This window comes from Scyliorhinus torazame, chromosome 13 (genome assembly GCF_047496885.1).
Source record: "Scyliorhinus torazame isolate Kashiwa2021f chromosome 13, sScyTor2.1, whole genome shotgun sequence".
NCBI lineage: Eukaryota > Metazoa > Chordata > Chondrichthyes > Carcharhiniformes > Scyliorhinidae > Scyliorhinus > Scyliorhinus torazame.
Window position 1 is genome coordinate 196310946 of NC_092719.1, and position 19736 is coordinate 196330681.

General features: G+C 49.4%; 1 protein-coding gene across 1 annotated transcript in view; it reads right to left on the bottom strand.

The window, feature by feature from the left end:
* Positions 1-19736, bottom strand: part of LOC140388490 (calcium/calmodulin-dependent protein kinase type 1-like) — a 315146-nt gene that overhangs the window by 119811 nt on the left and 175599 nt on the right. The gene's annotated exons all lie outside the window — the stretch shown is intronic.

Consider the following 19736-nt stretch of genomic DNA (forward strand, 5'->3'; position numbering starts at 1 on the left):
CTGACAGGCTGAATGATTAGGGGAAGCTGCTGCAAGCTGCAATGTCCCCCCCTTAAAAGGCCTAATCCTATAGCGAGGTGTAAATGACTTGATAGTGAGGGCTCCAATAGGTAAGTAGGCTGGGAAACGAGGAAGAAAAAAAAGCCTGCCCCTGATCACTACACTGAGAAATACGAGTATGAAGTATGAAGGCTGTCCGATTCGGCTTTTATGAGACTCCGCAGCTGAACAGCCCAAAGACAGCAAATGCCCATTCACACGTTACAAAATGGTTGCTTGGGTGGTATAGCAGAGCTGGTGGAACCCAACATGAGACACCACCTTCAGGAGAAAAATAGTCATTGAAATAATCCCACTTTAAATTTACTTTTGCAAGTTCATGTACCACAAGTGCAATACGAGGAGGATTTACCCAACTTCCTGCAGTTGTGTAAACAACAATAGCTGCCCAACCATTGCTGTGACAGAAGGAGATGCGTGGTTAAGATACCGGACTGGAAGTTACTGTTTGGTGATTGTGGTAATACCAGGTATTGCAGTACCTGAGCGGTGGATGCCCATTGGCTAGACCTAGGAGTCTACCATTGGCTAATGCACATAGCTCCGCCCTGAGAGGCAGGGTATAAGAACCAATGCCATCCCAGCAGCCTTCACTTTCTGTATCGAAGCTGTTGGGTACAGTTCTAGAAGAATAAAGCCGATTAGTATGACTCTCCTTGTCTCACGAGTAATTGATTGTGCATCAATTTAATCAGCTATAACTTCTGAAAGGATGGACCTCCGCATTAAGCCGGAGTGCCTTCAGCTCAGTCCCCACGCAGCCAACTCCGCTGCTATTTTTAAGCACTGGCTGGCATTTTTTGAGAGCTTCATCGACACAGCCGCCGACACCCCCACGGAAAGGCAGAAGATGCACCTTCTACGCTCCCGAGTCAGCCCTGCAATCTACCCTCTGATCGAGGAGGCGGAGAATTATGCTGCAGCTATCGAGCTGCTAGAAGGACATTACATCCGTCCTCTGAACCAGGTCTACGCCCGCCATCTGTTGGCAACTAGAAGGCAGAGCCCTGAAGAAACACTGGAGGACTTCTATCGGGCTCTACTAGTGCTGGGCCGGAACTGCGGCTGCCCACCAGTCACGGGGAATGAGCATACAGAACTTTTAATTTGGGACGCTTTCGTGGCAGGTATGTCTTCTCCCGACATCCGCAGAAGGCTCCTTGAAATGGACACGCTGGGCCTCACTGAGGCACGGCCCCTGGCCGGGTCTATGGACGTTGCGCACAAAAACGCATTGGTTTTTGCTCCCGGGTGCACGGCACCCCCCTGGGCTGCGTGGCACCCCGTCGCGGCAGCCCCCCAGACTTTCCCGCTAACCCCACAGGCCTGCGCCGCTAGACGGCCCGTTTTCACCACCGGCCAACGCTGCTTCTTCTGTGGCCAAGCGAATCATCCCCGCGCACGCTGCCCGGCCCGCACCGTCACCTGCAAAGGGTGCGGCAAGAAAGGCCACTGTGTCACGGTCTGCCAGGCCCGTGCCGTGGCAGCGGTTGCCAGCGACTATGATCAGCCTTTGTTCCAGGTCCCGGCCGTCCAAGGCCCACCGCCGCCCTCCTACCCACAGGCAACGTGCGACCCACGGGCGTGGCCATTTTGCCCCCTGGCCACCACGCTGGGTGGATAGGCGCTGCCATTTTGTCCCTCGCGGACGCCATCTTCTGTATCCCCGGACTCCATGTGCGACCCGTGGCTGACGCCATCTTGGATGGGGCCTCAAGCCCCCAACGCTGCCGACTCCACGCTGCCTGACCAGAACTCCCCCTTGCTACAGCTGGCCTCCGTTACCCGGAACCGGCCTCAGGCCCCCAGCACTGCCGACTCCACGCTGTCTGACCAGACCTTCCCCTTGCTGCAGCTGCCCTCCGTGACCCTGGACCAGAGTCGGCCCCGGACGCTAGCGAAAGCCACCACAAAGATCACTATCAACGGCCACGTGACGTCGTGCCTGATCGACTCCGGGAGCACGGAAAGCTTTGTCCACCCCGACACGGTAAGGCACTGTTCTCTTGTCACCCGTCCCGTAAACCAACGGATCTCCCTGCTCTCCAGGTCACATGCAGTGGAGATAAAGGGGTTCTGCCTAGCGAACCTCACTGTCCAAGGCAGGGAATTCCGCACCTCTGCGCAGCCACTCTCCTTGGGCTGGATTTCCAGTGCCATCTGAAAAGCCTGACTTTTAAATTCGGCGGCCCTATTCCCCCCCTTACTGTCTGCGGCCTTGCGACCCTTAAGGTCGACCCGCCTTCCCTGTTTGCGAACCTCACCCCGGATTGCAAACCCGTCGCCACCAGGAGCAGACGGTACAGTGCCCAGGACCGGACCTTCTTCAGGTCCGAGGTCCAAAGGCTGCTGAAGGAAGGGGTCATCGAAGCTAGCAACAGTCCCTGGAGAGCTCAAGTAGTGGTGGTAAAGACCGGGGAGAAACATAGGATGGTCATCGACTATAGCCAGACCATCAATCGGTTTACGCAACTGGACGCGTACCCTCTCCCCTGTGTAGCCGACCTGGTAAACAGGATTGCGCAATACAAGGTCTTCTCCACGATGGATCTCAAGTCTGCCTACCACCAGCTGCCCCTCCGTCATGGTGACCGCCAGTACACTGCCTTCAAAGCAGATGGGCGGCTCTGTCACTTTTTAAGGGTTCCTTTCGGTGTCACGAACGGGGTCTCGGTCTTCCAGCGTGAGATGGACCGAATGGTAGACCGGTACGGCTTATGCGCAACGTTCCCGTATCTTGATAACGTCACCATCTGCGGCCATGACCAGCAGGACCACGACACCAACCTCCGAAAATTTCTCCAGACCGCGAACCTCCTTAATCTGACCTACAATAAGGATAAATGCGTGTTTAGCACCGACCGTCTAGCCATCCTAGGCTACATAGTGCGAAATGGAGTCATAGGCCCCGACCCTGAACACATGCGCCCCCTCATGGAGTTCCCCCTCCCTCACTGCCCCAAGGCGCTAAAGCGCTGCCTCGGCTTCTTTAGCTATTATGCACAATGGGTCCCTAATTACGCAGACAAGGCTCGACCCCTGATCTAGTCCACAACCTTCCCCCTGTCGATGGAGGCCCGCCATGCCTTCTGCCGCATCAAAGCGGACATCGCAAAAGCCACGGTGCGCGCCATTGCGTGTCCCTCCCCTTCCAGGTCAAGAGCAACGCGTCCGACGTAGCTCTGGCGGCCACCCTCAACCAAGCGGGCAGGCCCATGGCTTTCATCTCCCGCACGCTCCATGCTTCCGAAATTCGTCACTCCTCGGTCGAAAAGGAGGCCTAAGCCATAGTAGAGGCTGTGCGACACTGGAGGCATTACCTGGCCGGCAGGAGATTCACTCTCCTCACGGACCAACGGTCGGTAGCCTTCATGTTCGACAATGCACAGTGGGGCAAGATTAAGAATGACAAGATCTTGTGGTGGAGGATAGTACTCTCCACCTTCAATTATGAGATCTTGTACTGTCCGGGGAAGCTAAATGAGCCTCCTGATGCCCTGTCCCGCGGCACTTGTGCCGCCGCACAAGTGGACCGCCTCCGATCCCTCCACGAGGACCTCTGCCACCCGGGGGTCACTTGCCTTTTCCATTTTATCAAGACCCGCAACCTGCCCTACTCCATCGAGGAGGTCAGGACCGTCACAAGGGACTGCCAAATCTGCGCGGAGTGCAAACCGCACTTCTACTGGCCAGAGAGGGCGCACCTGATAAAGGCTTCCCGTCCCTTTGAACGCCTCAGCATGGATTTCAAAGGCCCCCTCCCCTCCACCGACCGCAACACATACTTCCTTAACGTGATTGACGAACACTCCCGGTTCCCATTTCCATCCCCTGCCCAGACATGATCACAACCACCGTCATCAAGACCCTCCAGGGTATCTTTACACTGTTAGGTTTCCCCGCGTACATACACAGTGATAGGGGTCCTCCTTTCTGAGCGACGAGCTGCGTCAATTCCTGCTCAGCAAAGGCATCGCCTCCAGCAGGACGACCAGTTACAACCCCCGGGGAAACGGGCAGGTAGAGAGGGAGAATGGAACGGTCTGGAAGACCGTCCTGCTGGCCCTTCGGTCCAGGAATCTCCCAGTCTCCCGCTGGCAAGAAGTCCTCCCATGGCCCTTCACTTCATTCGGTCACTGCTCTGTACTACCACAAACCAGACACCTCACGAACGTATCCTTGTCTTCCCCAGGAAATCCTCCTCCGGGACCTCGCTCCCAACCTGGCTAGAGACACCCGGACCCGTCCTGATGCGGAAACATGCGAGGGCGCACAAGTCAGACCCATTGGTCGAGAGGGTCCACCTGCTGCATGCCAACCCCAGTACGCCTACATAGCGTTCCCTGACGGCCGCAAGACACGGTCTCCCTTCGGGACCTGGCGCCCGCCGGAGCCCCACGCACACCCGAACCATTGCCCCCACCCCCACCCTCCCCGCAGCACCTGACCGGAGGGTCAGTACTGCCGCCGCCCCTACTCAGCGCCGAACAGGCACCGACACCCCCTACAGGCGCCCCTCTCCCTGCCCACTTTTCGCCCCAACAGCGCCGCCTAGGGGTGACAAAGCTGCCAGGGGGGAAGACACCACGTTCCTGGAGCCACAACCGCCGGGGCCTACACCAGGATCATCGCTGAAGCCCAGACACTCTAGAAGGACGACCAGGCCACCCGATCGTCTGATTGCTGCACCATAAAACAATAAAAACTTTCTCTGTTACCCTCGACATCACGGTACCTGCAATACCTGGTCCTACCATGCAAAAGGCGACAGTAACACTGGCCATCACCCCGCTGGGTCCCTTTTTTTAACAGGGGGCGAATGTGGTAATACCAGGTATTGCAGTACCTGAGAGGTGCATGCCCATTGGCTAGACCTAGGAGTCTACCATTGGCTAACGCACATAGCTCCGCCTAAAGAGGCGGGGTATAAGAACCAATGCGGTCCCAGCAGCCTTCACTTTCTGTATCGAAGCTGCTGGGTACAGTTCTAGCTGATTAAAGCTGATCAGTATGACTCTCCTTGTCTCACGAGTAATTGATTGTTCATCAGTGATATTAACAGATTCTGCAGTAGACATTCTGGTGTTTCATATGTGAACATTGCAAGCTGTAAATTCTAGACTGCCTTTAATATGTACATCGAGCAAACAATTAGGAAAGCACATGGTTTTCTTACAAAGTGATTGCCGTGTAAGAGTAAAGTCTTACAGCAGCAGCAACGGTTCACCAGACTGGTTCGTGGAATGAGGGGTTTGTCCTATTAGAATCAAATGAGTAGACGAGGCCTATATTCCCTTGAGTTTAAAAGAATGTGGGGTGACCTCATTGAAAAGAGGCTTGACAGGATGAATGCTGGGAGAATGTTTCTCCTGGCTGGTGAATCTACAACTAGGGATTCACAACCTCTGAAAAAGAGGTTGGCCATTTTGGACTGAGGTGAGGAGACATTTCTTCTCTCAAATTGTAGTCAACCTTAGTAATTCTACTAATGTGGCACAGTGGTTGGCACTGCTTCCTCACAGCACCAGGGACCTGGGCTCGCTTCCGACCTTGGTGACTGTCTGGAGTCTGCACGTTCCCCCTGTGTCACAGTGGGTTTCCTCTGGTGCTTCGGGTTCTTCCCTCAGTCCAGGTTAGGTGGGATGCTCTTTCGGAGGGTCAGTGCAGAGTCGATGGGCCAAATGGCTTCCTTCTGCAGTGTAGGGATTCTGCCGCAGAGAACTATGGATATTCAGTCGTTGAGTCGGTTCAAGTAAGAGATTGATAGACCTTTAAAAGGAATTAATGGATTTGCAGGCAGTGTGGGAAACTGCAGCTGAGGTAGACAATCCACCATGATCGCACAGAATGGCACAGTCAGCTTGAAGGGCCTACTTCTCCTCCTATGTCTTTCAACCTTAGAACTAGACAAACTGACCAGTGCAACTTTGCTCTACCAACATGGCCTATGTGGCATTAACAGGGTAATGATCGTCAAGGAGCGATCATGTTGATTGAGAAAGTGGGCAGTGCCGCACAGGTTAAGTTTAGAAGTAGCACGTGTGTTGCATGAGTTTTCACACATGACGCCCACTCCCATTAATGTTTAGCCCATTTAATAATAGCTACAAATAATTCCCATCTCTGTTTTGTGTTGAAGCGGGCTATCAGTCAGGCTATCAGTTTGCTTCACTCCAGCAGAATACATTCTGGAACGCTCATTATAAACTAAAAAGTGTCTCCTGCAGTAAAATCCATCATCTGTACCATTCATTAAAAAGCACCTCCTGACTCTTTGTGACAGACTGGTATTAAAAGGAGGCAATGAAGTCGTCAGTGCCATGAGAGATTAGGCCGATGTGCAACACAGCAAAAGTAGCAATGGGTTTCCTAATTTTTGGAATACACTTGGGCCTCAGGTTTATTTTTGGCCTCCACCAAGTAGTTTCCCTCTCTCGGAATGGCCTTTCCCGAGGGTGGTCGGCTTGATTCCTTCTGTCTAAAGCACATTCCCATTGCAAAGTCTTTGGCGGGTCATGGACGAAGGTTTTCCGATCTGGGATAAAGAAAACCTGTTTGTAACAAACTGCTATCAATACCTTACATTTAAAGGATAAGGGATGGGGAGGGCTGTGGGGGAAATAATAAGCCAGATGTGATCTTTTAATCCTCCTTCACAGCTTGGACAGCATCTGGTCAATTTCATGTAATTTCCCTGTGACTTGAAGCAAATCTGCTTTCCGAGGAGGAACCAAGAGCAATGGCCCTGCTCCTGGGCAGTGGTGGCAATAGAGGAAGGATTGTTGGGTGAGCATCTTTATAATCGACAAAGTAACTAATTCAAGGAAGGTTGGATTGAATGGGACATCATCATTTTGGGCAGCAGAGGCGATACCGGCCCTTTATTTTGACATGTCTCCTGTTTCTAAGGATTATGGCACGGAATTAACTCCACAAAAGTTGAACTCTTCGAGTTAAATGTAATAAAATCTGGCCAACTGCAGTTCTGATACTGCAACAGTAGCTGTTTTCCAAGTTGGGCACAGGAGCAATTATCTCTTCAATGCAACAGCACCACATAATACTCCTTACATTGAAAAAGATTACTTTATTGTCACTGTTCATTGGGTGTATGAGCTACTCGTACCATTGTACCCTCTGAAAACCGTCCGAAGAGCACTCATTTGCTTAGAACATTCAGTTTGCACTAACCCAAGATGATTTTTGCTGATTAAACTCCAGCATTTCATTATAAAATATGGCATTTAACGTTTGACCTGAACTTAGGGTGCTGGGACAGTGACTGTAAAATTCCACCCCCTCCTGCCCCAACAAATAAAATCATATACAGGCTTGTTGTCGACTGCTCTTGATGGAGCAGATTAGATTGCTATCGCCTGTTCTCTATTTGTGCTGATCTTAAAACATCAATTTGGTTATCTGACCCACAGCAAGTTTCACATTTCCAGCTGCATATCTCAGACCATCAATATTTCAAATGCGTAAATACACATGGTTACCTGGTCATGTCGGGTCCAATTCAAACTGATTTACCGCACAGCAATACAAAGGTGGATTTGCTTGCAAAGTCTTCACTGTGCATGCAAAGCGCACCAAACATTGAGACGTTTATAAGTATGGGCATTAAAGGATTACAGGATCAAGGCAGGTAGATGGAGTAACGATACAGGACAGTCATGGTTTCAACAGGAAGAGTGTTAATATAATAATAATAATAATAATAATAATAATCGCTTATTGTCACACGTAGGTTTCGATGAAGTTACTGTGAAAAGCCCCTAGTCGCCACATTCTGGCGCCTGGTCGGGGAGGCCGGTATGGGAATTGAACCTGCGCTGCTGGCACTGTTCTTCATTACAAGCCAACTGTTTAGCCCACTGTGCTAAGATTAAATGTTGACCTGTGATGTCCGAGCACCAGGGTAGTGTATCTCGGTGTGGGGTTGCCTGGACGTTTCCAAGTAAGGATTGCATGGCAATTGTCTGGAGTTCAAACTTCCGATGGTCAATTACCCTGTACAGGGAACCATCCGAAAATTAGATTTACGTAGCAAACGTCGGATGGTTCCGATCGTCTTACAGCAATAGTTAGAGGAATTAAAACCACGTGTAGCTTTTGGCTAACTGTTGTACCGACGAGATCCCACTCCCTGCCCTCCCACAAACCAACCAACACACACACACACACTGGAGGTTGGGCGGGGGTGGGGGCACCTCTAACTGAACCATCCTCGACTATAGGCCTCGAGAACCCCCTGCGCTTGCGTGATCTCACCGTGATCTCACCGGCAGACGAGATAGGATTTCAAGGTAAGCAATTACGAGCTGATTGGAAATCCAACGCATCTGCCGCTCCACTGGAAGTTACGGCCTATTATTTCTATTGGCCTGCTGGGAATGTCGTGTTAGGTACACTGGTCTAACACTGGCCGCAACTGGATACTAAAGGATCAAGTCTCTGGGATAGTGCAGGAAGGTGGAGTTTAGGTAGAAGATCAACCATGGTCCTAATGAATGTCAAAGCAAGCTTGAAGGGCCGAATGGCCTACAATTCCCAATATTTTGAATGAAGAGGGAAGGAGATCTTCATGCTTGCTCCACCTCGCATTCTCCAGAAAAAGAACAAATGCCAACGCAGTAAAACTTGGTTCTGCACCAGTGAGCAAAGAAACAGTATCCCACAGAGTATGGATAGAGTTGGTCATCTCAGGCTGACAAAGGTGTGCGATGAAAGGAGCAGCTTCAACCCATCTTAAATGTTCCAACCACCTCTGTCAGAGTGATGAACCACTGCTGGAGAAAGTGGTTGTCAGCATTCAAATCAATATACCCACTGGCCTCACATTTCACACATAGCATCATGGAGATATCTTGTTACACTGCAACTATTACTACAATCCCAGGCCAACCTCAACAATTACTAGGATACCAGATAGAAACCCCAATACTGTATTTGGTTTGTAAGACTGTGAGGAAAGGATACTTCACTCCAGGAGTGATTTTACGCACAAATACAATGACACATAACCCTTAACTGCTCACCTTTCCTCTGTATTCAAATCCACTTTTGAATACAGTTATAATAATAATCTTTATTGTCACATGTAGGCTTACATTGCAATGGATTTACTGTGAAACATTCCTAGTCGCCACATTCCGGTGCCTGTTCGGGTACACAGAGGGAGAATTTAGAATGTCCAATTCACCTAACAGCATGTCTTCCGGGACATGTGGGAGGAAACTGGAGCACCCAGAGGAAACATGCAGACATTGGGAGAATGTGCAGACTCCGCACAGTGAGCCAAGCTGGGAATCGAACCTGGGACCCTGGCGCTGTGAAGCCACAGTGCTAACCACTGTGCAATTGTGCTGCCCTAGCAGACTCAGGGTTACTTGCTGCAAAGAAACTTCTTGGATAAACCTTCTGAGAAAGTGATATCCTGAAGGAACCAGCTGCAGATTCTTGCCTATCTCAATTTACTGTTTAAACTGCCTATCCTGTTCACAGGTTAGTCGTCAACTTTGTCTTGAGATCAGCTGCTTCTGATCAGTCCACAATCAAATCTTTAACTAAAGTATTTGGAAAGCAACTGCCAGACAGACCGTTAACTGAACTGTATTGGGAGCAGCTGCTTGCCTTCTGTTCACATCCCAATCTAAAACTAAACTGAAACCTCAACTTCAATGCTTCAGCCCCTGGTTCCTCCCATTGACTACCTTATCTCACTAAGCTGAACACAATGTCTCTAATTGTCTACTCCCCAGGGAACCCTCTTAATATAAACAAAAGTCCATTAGCCCAAACTTTTACCACACTTTAATTGCAACTCTTGCAGTCACAAACCCTGGCTGCCTTCCAAATCAGGATTTCTAAAAAACACTCCTGCAGCAGTCATAGAACATAGAAAATACAGCACAGAACAGGCCCTTCGGCCCACGATGTTGTGCCGAACCTTTGTCCTAGATTAATCATAGATTATCATTGAATTTACAGTGCAGAAGGAGGCCATTCGGCCCTTTGAGTCTGCACCAGCTCTTGGAAAGAGCACCCTACCCAAACTCAACACCTCCACCCAACACCAAGGGCAATTTGGACATTAAGGGCAATTTATTATTGGCCAATTCACCTAACCCGCACATCTTTGGACTGTGGGAGGAAACCGGAGCACCCGGAGGAAACCCACGCAGACACGGGGAGGACGTGCAGACTCCGCACAGACAGTGACCCAAGCCGGAATCGAACCTGGGACCCTGGAGCTGTGAAGCAATTGTGCTATCCACAATGCTACTGTGCTGCCCTGAAGAACAAATAAATCTACACTATATCATTTTACCGTAATCCATGTACCTATCCAATAGCTGCTTGAAGGTCCCTAATGTTTCCGACTCAACTACTTCCACAGGCAGTACATTCCATGCCCCCACTACTCTCTGGGCAAAGAACCTACCTCTGATATCCCTCCTATATCTTCCACCTTTCACCTTAAATTTATGTCCCCTTGTAATGGTTTGTTCCACCCGGGGAAAAAGTCTCTGACTGTCTACTCTATCTATTCCAGTGATCATCTTATAAACCTCTATCAAGTCGCCCCTCATCCTTCGCCGTTCTAATGAGAAAAGGCCTAGCTCCCTCCACCTTTCCTCGTAAGACCTACTCTCCATTCCAGGCAACATCCTGGTAAATCTTCTTTGCACCTTTTCCAAAGCTTCCACATCCTTCCTAAAATGAGGAGACCAGAACTGTACACAGTACTCCAAATGTGGCCTTACCAAAGTTTTGTACAGCTGCATCATCACCTCACGGCTCTTAAATTCAATCCCTCTGTTAATGAACGCGAGCGCACCATAGGCCTTCTTCACAACTCTATCCACTTGAGTGGCAACTTTCAAAGATGTATGAACATAGACCCCAAGATCTCTCTGCTCCTCCACATTGCCAAGAATTCTACCGTTAACCCTGTATTCCGCATTCATATTTGTCCTTCCAAAATGGACAACCTCACACTTTTCAGGGTTAAACTCCATCTGCCACTTCTCAGCCCAGCTCTGCATCCTATCTATGTCTCTTTGCAGCCGACAACAGCCCTCCTTACTATCCACAACTCCACCAATCTTCGTATCGTCTGCAAATTTACTGACCCACCCTTCAACTCCCTCATCCAAGTCATTAATGAAAATCACAAACAGCAGAGGACCCAGAACTGATCCCTGCGGTACGCCACTGGTAACTGGGATCCAGGCTGAATATTTGCCATCCACCACCACTCTCTGACTTCTATCGGTTAGCCAGTTCGTTATCCAACTGGCCAAATTTCCCACTATCCCATACCTCCTTACTTTCTGCATAAGCCGACCATGGGGAACTTTATCAAATGCCTTACTAAAATCCATGTACACTACATCCACTGCTTTACCTTCATCCACATGCTTGGTCACCTCCTCAAAGAATTCAATAAGACTTGTAAGGCAAGACCTACCCCTCACAAATCCGTGCTGACTATCCCTAATCAAGCAGTGTCTTTCCAGATGCTCAGAAATCCTATCCTTCAGTACCCTTTCCATTACTTTGCCTACCACCGAAGTAAGACTAACTGGCCTATAATTCCCAGGGTTATCTCTAGTTCCTTTTTTGAACAGGGGCACGACATTCGCCACTCTCCAATCCCCTGGTACCACCCCTGTTGACAGTGAGGACGAAAAGATAATTGCCAACGGCTCTGCAATTTCATCTCTTGCTTCCCATAGAATCCTTGGATATATCCCGTCAGGCCCGGGGGACTTGTCTATCCTCAAGTTTTTCAAAATGCCCAACACATCTTCCTTCCTGACAAGTATTTCCTCGAGCTTACCAATCTGTTTCACACTGTCCTCTCCAACAATATCGCCCCTCTCATTTGTAAATACAGAAGAAAAGTACTCGTTCAAGACCTCTCCTATCTCTTCAGACTCAATACACAATTTCCCGCTACTGTCCTTGATCGGACCTACCCTCGCTCTAGTCATTCTCATATTTCTCACATATGTGTAAAAGGCCTTGGGGTTTTCCTTGATCCTACCCGCCAAAGATTGTTCATGCCCTCTCTTAGCTCTCCTAATCCCTTTCTTCAGTTCCCTCCTGGCTATCTTGTATCCCTCCAATGCCCTGTCTGAACCTTGTTTCCTCAGCCTTACATAAATCTCCTTTTTCCTCTTAACAAGACATTCAACCTCTCTTGTCAACCATGGTTCCCTCACTCGACCATCTCTTCCCTGCCTGACAGGGACATACATATCAAGGACACGTAGTACCTGTTCCTTGAACAAGTTCCACATTTCACTTGTGTCCTTCCCTGCCAGCCTATGTTCCCAACTTATGCACTTCAATTCTTGTCTGACAACATCGTATTTACCCTTCCCCCAATTGTAAACCTTGCCCTGTTGCACGTACCTATCCCTCTCCATTAGTAAAGTGAAAGTCACAGAATTGTGGTCACTATCTCCAAAATGCTCCCCCACTAACAAATCCATCACTTGCCCTGGTTCATTACCCAGTACTAAATCCAATATTGCCCCTCCTCTGGTCGGACAATCTGCATACTGTGTTAGAAAAGCTTCCTGGACACACTGCACAAACACCACCCCATCCAAACTATTTGATCTAAAGAGTTTCCACTCAATATTTGGGAAGTTAAAGTCGCCCATGACTACTACCCTATGACTTCTGCACCTTTCCAAAATCGGTTTCCCAATCTGTTCCTCCACATCTCTGCTACTATTGGGGGGCCTATAGAAAACTCCTAACAAGGTGACTGCTCCTTTCCTATTTCTGACTTCAACCCATACTACCTCAATAGGGTGATACTCCTCGAACTGCCTTTCTGCAGCTGTTATACTATCTCTAATTAATAATGCCACCCCCCACCTCTTTTACCACCCTCCCTAATCTTATTGAAACATCTATAACCAGGGACCTCCAACAACCATTTCTGCCCCTCTTCTATCCAAGTTTCCGTGATGGCCACCACATCGTAGTCCCAAGTACCGATCCATGCCTTAAGTTCACCCACCTTATTCCTGATGCTTCTTGCGTTGAAGTATACACACTTCAACCCATCTCCGTGCCTGCAAGTACTCTCCTTTGTCAGTGTTCCCTTCCCCACTGCCTCATTACACGCTTTGGCGTCCTGAATATCGGCTACCTTAGCTGCTGGACTACAAATCCGGTTCCCATTCCCCTGCCAAATTAGTTTAAACCCTCCCGAAGAGTACTGGAAAACCTCCCTCCCAGGATATTGGTGCCCCTCTGGTTCAGATGCAACCTGTCCTGCTTGTACAGGTCCCACCTTCCCCAGAATGCGCTCCAATTATCCAAATACCTGAAGCCCTCCCTCCTACACCATTCCTGCAGCCACATGTTCAACTGCACTCTCTCCCTATTCCTAGCCTCGCTATCACATGGCACCGGCAACAAACCAGAGATGACAACTCTGTCTGTCCTGGCTTTTAACTTCCAGCCTAACTCCCTAAACTTGTTTATTACCTCCACACCCCTTTTCCTACCTATGTCGTTGGTACCAATGTGCACCACGACTTCTGGCTGCTCCCCCTCCCCCTTAAGGATCCTGAAGACACGATCCGAGACATCCCTGGCCATGGCACCCGGGAGGCAACATACCTTCCGGGAGTCTCGCTCGAGACCACAGAATCTCCTATCTATTCCCCTAACCATTGAATCTCCTACAACTATTGCTGTTCTATTCTCCCCCCTTCCCTTCTGAGCCCCAGAGCCAGACTCAGTGCCAGAGACCTGGCCGCTAGGGCCTTCCCTCGGTAGGTCATCCCCCCCAACAGCATCCAAAACGGTATACTTGTTTTGAAGGGGAACGGCCACGAGGGATCCCTGCACTGTCTGCTTGTTTGTTTTTTTCCCCCTGACTGTAACCCAGCTATTCTTGTCCTGTGACTTGGGTGTGGTTACCTCCCTGTAACTCTTCTCAATCACCCCCTCTGCCTCCCGGATGATCCGAAGTTCATCCAGCTTCAGCTCCAGTTCCCTAACACGGTCTTTGAGGAGCTGAAGTTGGGTGCACTTCCCGCAGGTATAGTCAGCGGGGACACCGGTGGTATCCCTCACCACCCACATCCTACAGGAGGAGCATGTAACTGGCCTAGCCTCCATCCCCTCTTACCATCCAGAATATAGCTGCCGTGTGGACTAACTAGATCTCCACCCTCCGACTCTGCTCCCAGTCAGCTACACTTTCTGTAAACTCCTGGCTCTCTTCTCACTCTTTGCGGAAATGTAGGAAACGAAATGAAAGGAGCACCTTACTCCCTCCTCACCTAACTCCCTCGGTCACCAAACTCTCACTATCGCACTCAAATGCACCAAATTCAGCACTCCCTCGGTCACCAAACTCTCACTATCGCACTCAAATGCACCAAATGCAGCACTCCCTCGGTCACCAAACTCTCACTATCGCAATCAAATGCACCAAATGCAGCACTCCCTCGGTCACCAAACTCTCACTATCGCACTCAAATGCACCAAATTCAGCACTCCCTCGGTCACCAAACTCTCACTATCGCACTCAAATGCACCAAATGCAGCACTCCCTCGGTCACCAAACTCTCACTATCGCACTCAAATGCACCAAATTCAGCACTCAGTGCAAACAAAGTCTGCACTGTAGGGGATCACTTTTATACTGTGAATCTAGCCTCTGAAAAACTGGCCTAATCCAATTAACTAATTAACAAGCTCCAGCTGCAAGTGCCTACAAGTAGAAGCCTGTTTAAAGCTGATTGAAAATTCACCTTCTTCTAAACCAAACAGCAACTTTTAAGTTAATTAACTAAATAAAAGAAAGACTAAACTTTAGATAAAAATGAAGCCTTATACTCCCTCGGTCACCAAACTCTCACTATCGCACTCAAATGCACCAAATTCAGCACTCAGTGCAAACTCTGAACTCATACACACACTAACCCAGGCTTTCAACCCTCACTGCACCAAATACATATAATAGAATCTATCTGAAATTCCTACGTTCATCACGCTATACTGACCGTGGGGAGGTGATGGTATAGTGGTACTGGACGCGTAATCCAAAGACGCAGCATAGTGGCCTAGGTTCGAATCCCACTACAGAAGATGGTGGAATTTGAATTCAATAAAAATCTGGAATTAAACATCTCAGAGATGACCATGGAACCAATGTTGATTGCTGTAAAAACCCATTTGGTTCACTAATGTCCTTTAAAGAGCGAAACCTGTGCCACACATGGCTCCAGATTCCACAGCAATATGGTAGACTCTTAAAATGGTCGAGCAAGCCACTCAGTTCAAGGGCAATTATGGATGGGCACTCAGCCTTGTCCCAAGCAGCAACATGCACATCCCACAAATGCATTTTTAAAAACATCACTCCTTTACTGGAGCAGTCAATGGGAATGCTTCACAAAATAGCAGCATATTTTCTCCACAAACAGTAACAAATAAGGTGCTATTTATTGTGTCCCCCCCCCCCCCCCGTTTCGGTTCTGGAGGTGAAACCCGACCATCATTTTTATTAGTCGGCAGTTTTGTATTTGGCTGCAACAAGCTTTCCAAGGAAGTGTAGATGCCAAACCGATTACTGCTCCATTCATGCCCTAACAAGGCAGTGTGGGAGGAATGTACATTTCTTGTCGATATGGATTGTGTTTGTTTTTTAACAAACTGCAACCCTCTCAAGCTCACTTCCAAAACCTGCATACAACCCAATCTTTCTGTCCACGGAAGGAACTCGAATTGTCTGAATGGAAGTGTTAAAATGTCTACTTTCATGACATGCACAACATCACTCAGAACACCAGAGCTTTTTGAATTGTGTAGGGAGGTCAGAAAGAACCTCAACAAAACAAGGACAAGTCGCAGGCCTGAATTTGAAGGAGGAGCACTGAAAGGAGACACAGCAAGATTAAAATGTTGTAATGAGGTGTCTCTTCAGAATATGGAATTCGGTGGAATGGAGTTAAATTGGATAGTCCCCAAAACAGAGTATAAGGTACATAATGCTGAATTAACACTTGCCTGCTCAATGCAGCCACATGTCAACTTCATGTTGTCTGATCATCTACATTGTTGCTGTCTGTGGCCAGTGCTTACCAAGCAGCTGCAGCCTTCAGCAAAGCCCCAAACTGTCAATTACTGGTGCCAGTTAAAGCTAGTTTAAAATAAGTGGTGGTTTGTGGCTGGAGCAGGTGCTGATAGTCATGCAGGCTGTGAATCTGACCCGAGAAACAAGAATGGCTCTAATTTTAAACAGGAGGCCTCGAGGGAGGTGAAAGTAGGAGTGATGTCCTGGGTCCTACGGGCCCTCCAGACATGTTCAAGAGGCAGTGGGAGCAGATAGCTGTGGCGCTCATTGCCAGGAATCAAGCCCTGGGTCTGGATGTCGTGTTGTAAAGAAGTTGGAGGCAGGTTCAATCAAGGCATTCAAGAGGGCATTCGATGATTATGTGAATAGAAACATTGTTCAGGGGTATGGGGAAAAGGCACAGCAATGGCACTAAGTCAAGGTGCTCACTTGGAGAGCCGGTGCCGCCACAGTGGGCCGAATGGTCTCCTTCTGCACCGTAACAATTCTGCGATTCTGTGATGTTCAATGACCAGCACGAGTGGTCAATCTCAGTGAAAGCATATCCCACCGATGGCGGCACTAGCTTCAGCTGTTGCCCAACTCACCCATTCACTCAGCGGCCAACAATCTCGGATCTAACATTCACACGCTTCACCCGTGCTGCAAGCCTCAGAAACCACGGACTGGATTCTTCGGCCGTGCCCGCCACAAGATCGCCACCGACGGGACGGGGACCGTGTAAAGGTCCGTTGACCTCAGGGGGGGGAATTTCCGGTCGCCGGGTGGGCGGGCCAAAGAATCCCGCCCCACATCTCACACACTGCCAGCTATTCAATCATGAAAGCCACATGTGTCCAACATATTACACAACACGCTGACACATTGTTCCTCATTGTTCTCTTGCAAGGGGCATCTAGGCAGCCAGTCGATGAACACCACAAATGGGGTGGAGATGACACAACACTATCGCTGGATTTCACACCGACGGTGACTCGCTCAACTATTGACACTGCCTGCAACCTAGAGGATAGAGTAAAGGCAGATCTGCATGTGCAGAGTGACACTGGGCATTTGTGGTCTGTGGCCAGAGCAGGGCACAAGGTTTGCGGCGGTGCCAGGTGTATGGAGGAGGCTGAAAATAGTTTCCACCATTGGGAACTAAGGTGAGTACCTTGTAGGGATTGGATTGGTTTATTGTCACGTGTACCGAGGTACAGTAAAAAGTATTTTTCTGCGAGCAGCTCAACAGATCATTAAGTACATGAGAAGAAAAGGGAATAAAACAAAATACATAATAGGGCAACACAACATATACAATGTAACTACATAAGCACTGGCATCGGATGAAGCATACAGGGTGTAGTGTTAATGAGGTCAGTCCATAAGAGGGTCATTTAGGAGTCTGGTGACAGTGGGGAAGAAGCTGTTTTTGAGTCTGTTCGTGCGTGTTCTCAGACTTCTGTATCTCCTGCCCGATGGAAGAAGTTGGAAGAGTGAGTAAGCCGGGTGGGAGGGATCTTTGATTATGCTGCCCTCTTTTCCCAGGCAGCAGGAGGTGTAGATGGAGTCAATGGATGGGAGGCAGGTTCGTGTGATGGACTGGGCGGTGTTCACGACTCTCTGAGGTTTCTTGCGGTCCTGGGCCGAGCAGTTGCCATACCAGGCTGTGATGCAGCTAAATAGGATGCTTTCTATGGTGCATCTGTAAAAGTTGGTAAGGGTTAATGTGGACATGCCGAATTTCCTTAGTTTCCTGAGGAAGTATAGGCACTGTTGTGCTTTCTTGGTGGTAGCGTCGACGTGGGTGGACCAGGACAGATTTTTGGAGATGTGCACCCCTAGGAATTTGAAACTGCTAACCATCTCCACCTCGGCCCCGTTGATGCTGACAGGGGTGTGTACAGTACTTTGCTTCCTGAAGTCAATTACCAGCTCTTTAGTTTTGCTGGCATTGAGGGAGAGATTGTTGTCGCTACACCACTCCACTAGATTCTCTATCTCCCTCCTGTATTCGGACTCGTCGTTATTCGAGATCCGGCCCACTACGGTCGTATCGTCAGCAAACTTGTAGATGGAGTTGGAACCAAGTTTTGCCACGCAGTCGTATGTGTACAGGGAGTAGAGTAGGGGGCTAAGTACGCAGCCTTGCGGGGTGCCGGTGTTGAGGACTATTGTGGAGGAGGTGTTGTTGTTCATTCTTACTGATTGTGGTCTGTTGGCCAGAAAATCGAGGATCCAGTTGCAGAGTGGGGAGCCAAGTCCTAGGTTTTGGAGCTTTGATATGAGCTTGGCTGGGATTATGGTGTTGAAGGCGGAGCTGTAGTCAATAAATAGGAGTCTGATGTAGGAGTCCTTGTTTTCGAGATGCTCTAGGGATGAGTGTGGGGCCAGGGAAATGGTATCTGATGTGGACCAGTTGCAGCGGTATGCGAATTGCCTAGGAGAAGCCTAGATCGGAATACTGAAGGGTATGGCTAATGGAATGCCTGACCCATTGGGAATCTTGCCAGTCAGGCAATGGCAGGGAGCATGGAGGCAGTCAGCACCAATTTGACACACGACTTTGCGCGGAGCCTGTTGCCCATGTTTTCCAGCATAGCAAAGGTGGCCACCTCCATTTGCATGCTGTGGATCCAACAACAGTGCAGCACCTGATGGCCAGTGTCGCAGCTTCCATTACAGCATAAGCACCAGACACCCAATATCGGAGACTTTGGGGGGGGGGGGGGGGGGGGGGGGGATCGGGGGGGGGGGGGGTCGGGGGGGGGGTCACAGCAGCTCAGCAATCTGTTCTCCAACAAATTACTGCGATCGCTAAGACACTGCCCTGGGGGAGCGGCAGTACTTCCATGGAGCGCAAATTTGCTCTCCTCTCAAGACGAGGTACCCAATCCCTGCTACTCCACAAGTGCACAAGTACCCATCAGTCAGTGAGGCTGCTGCCATCTATGCCAAGATGATGCAATGCACAGTCAGGCCCCCTGAGTCCAGAACTGCTGGAGAACATCCTCCACATTCCATAGAATCCCTATAGTGCAGGAGGAGGCCATTTGGCCTATCGAGTCTGCACTGACCCTCCGAAAGAGCCCCCAAGCTTGGCCCAACACTGCCCCCCCCCGCTATTCCCATAACCCCGAGCATTGATAACAGGCAATCCACCTAACCTGCACATCTTTGGACACTAAAGAACAATTTTTCATGGCCAATCCACCTAACCTTCATAACTTTGGACTGTGGGAGGAAACCAGAACATCCGGAGGAAACCCATGCAGACACGGGGCAAACATCCACGCAGTCACCCAAGGCGCTGAGGCAGCAGTGCTAACCATTGTGCTGTTCATCAATAGTCTCCTCCACTGCAAATCAGCAGCCTTGTTAAAGCCACGGAGTAAAAGGGAGAAAGAGCACAATAAAACAGGCAAAGGATCGCACAAGACTGGCACTAAGTAATGCAGCAGGTGATTAGTTGATGTTTGTACAGAATGTGGAGTGATTTCATTTCTAAACCTGATTTTGCTTTTAAGTTTGCATTGTGGTCAGACACTGTGGTGTTCATTGTTGGAGGAAGTTGTGG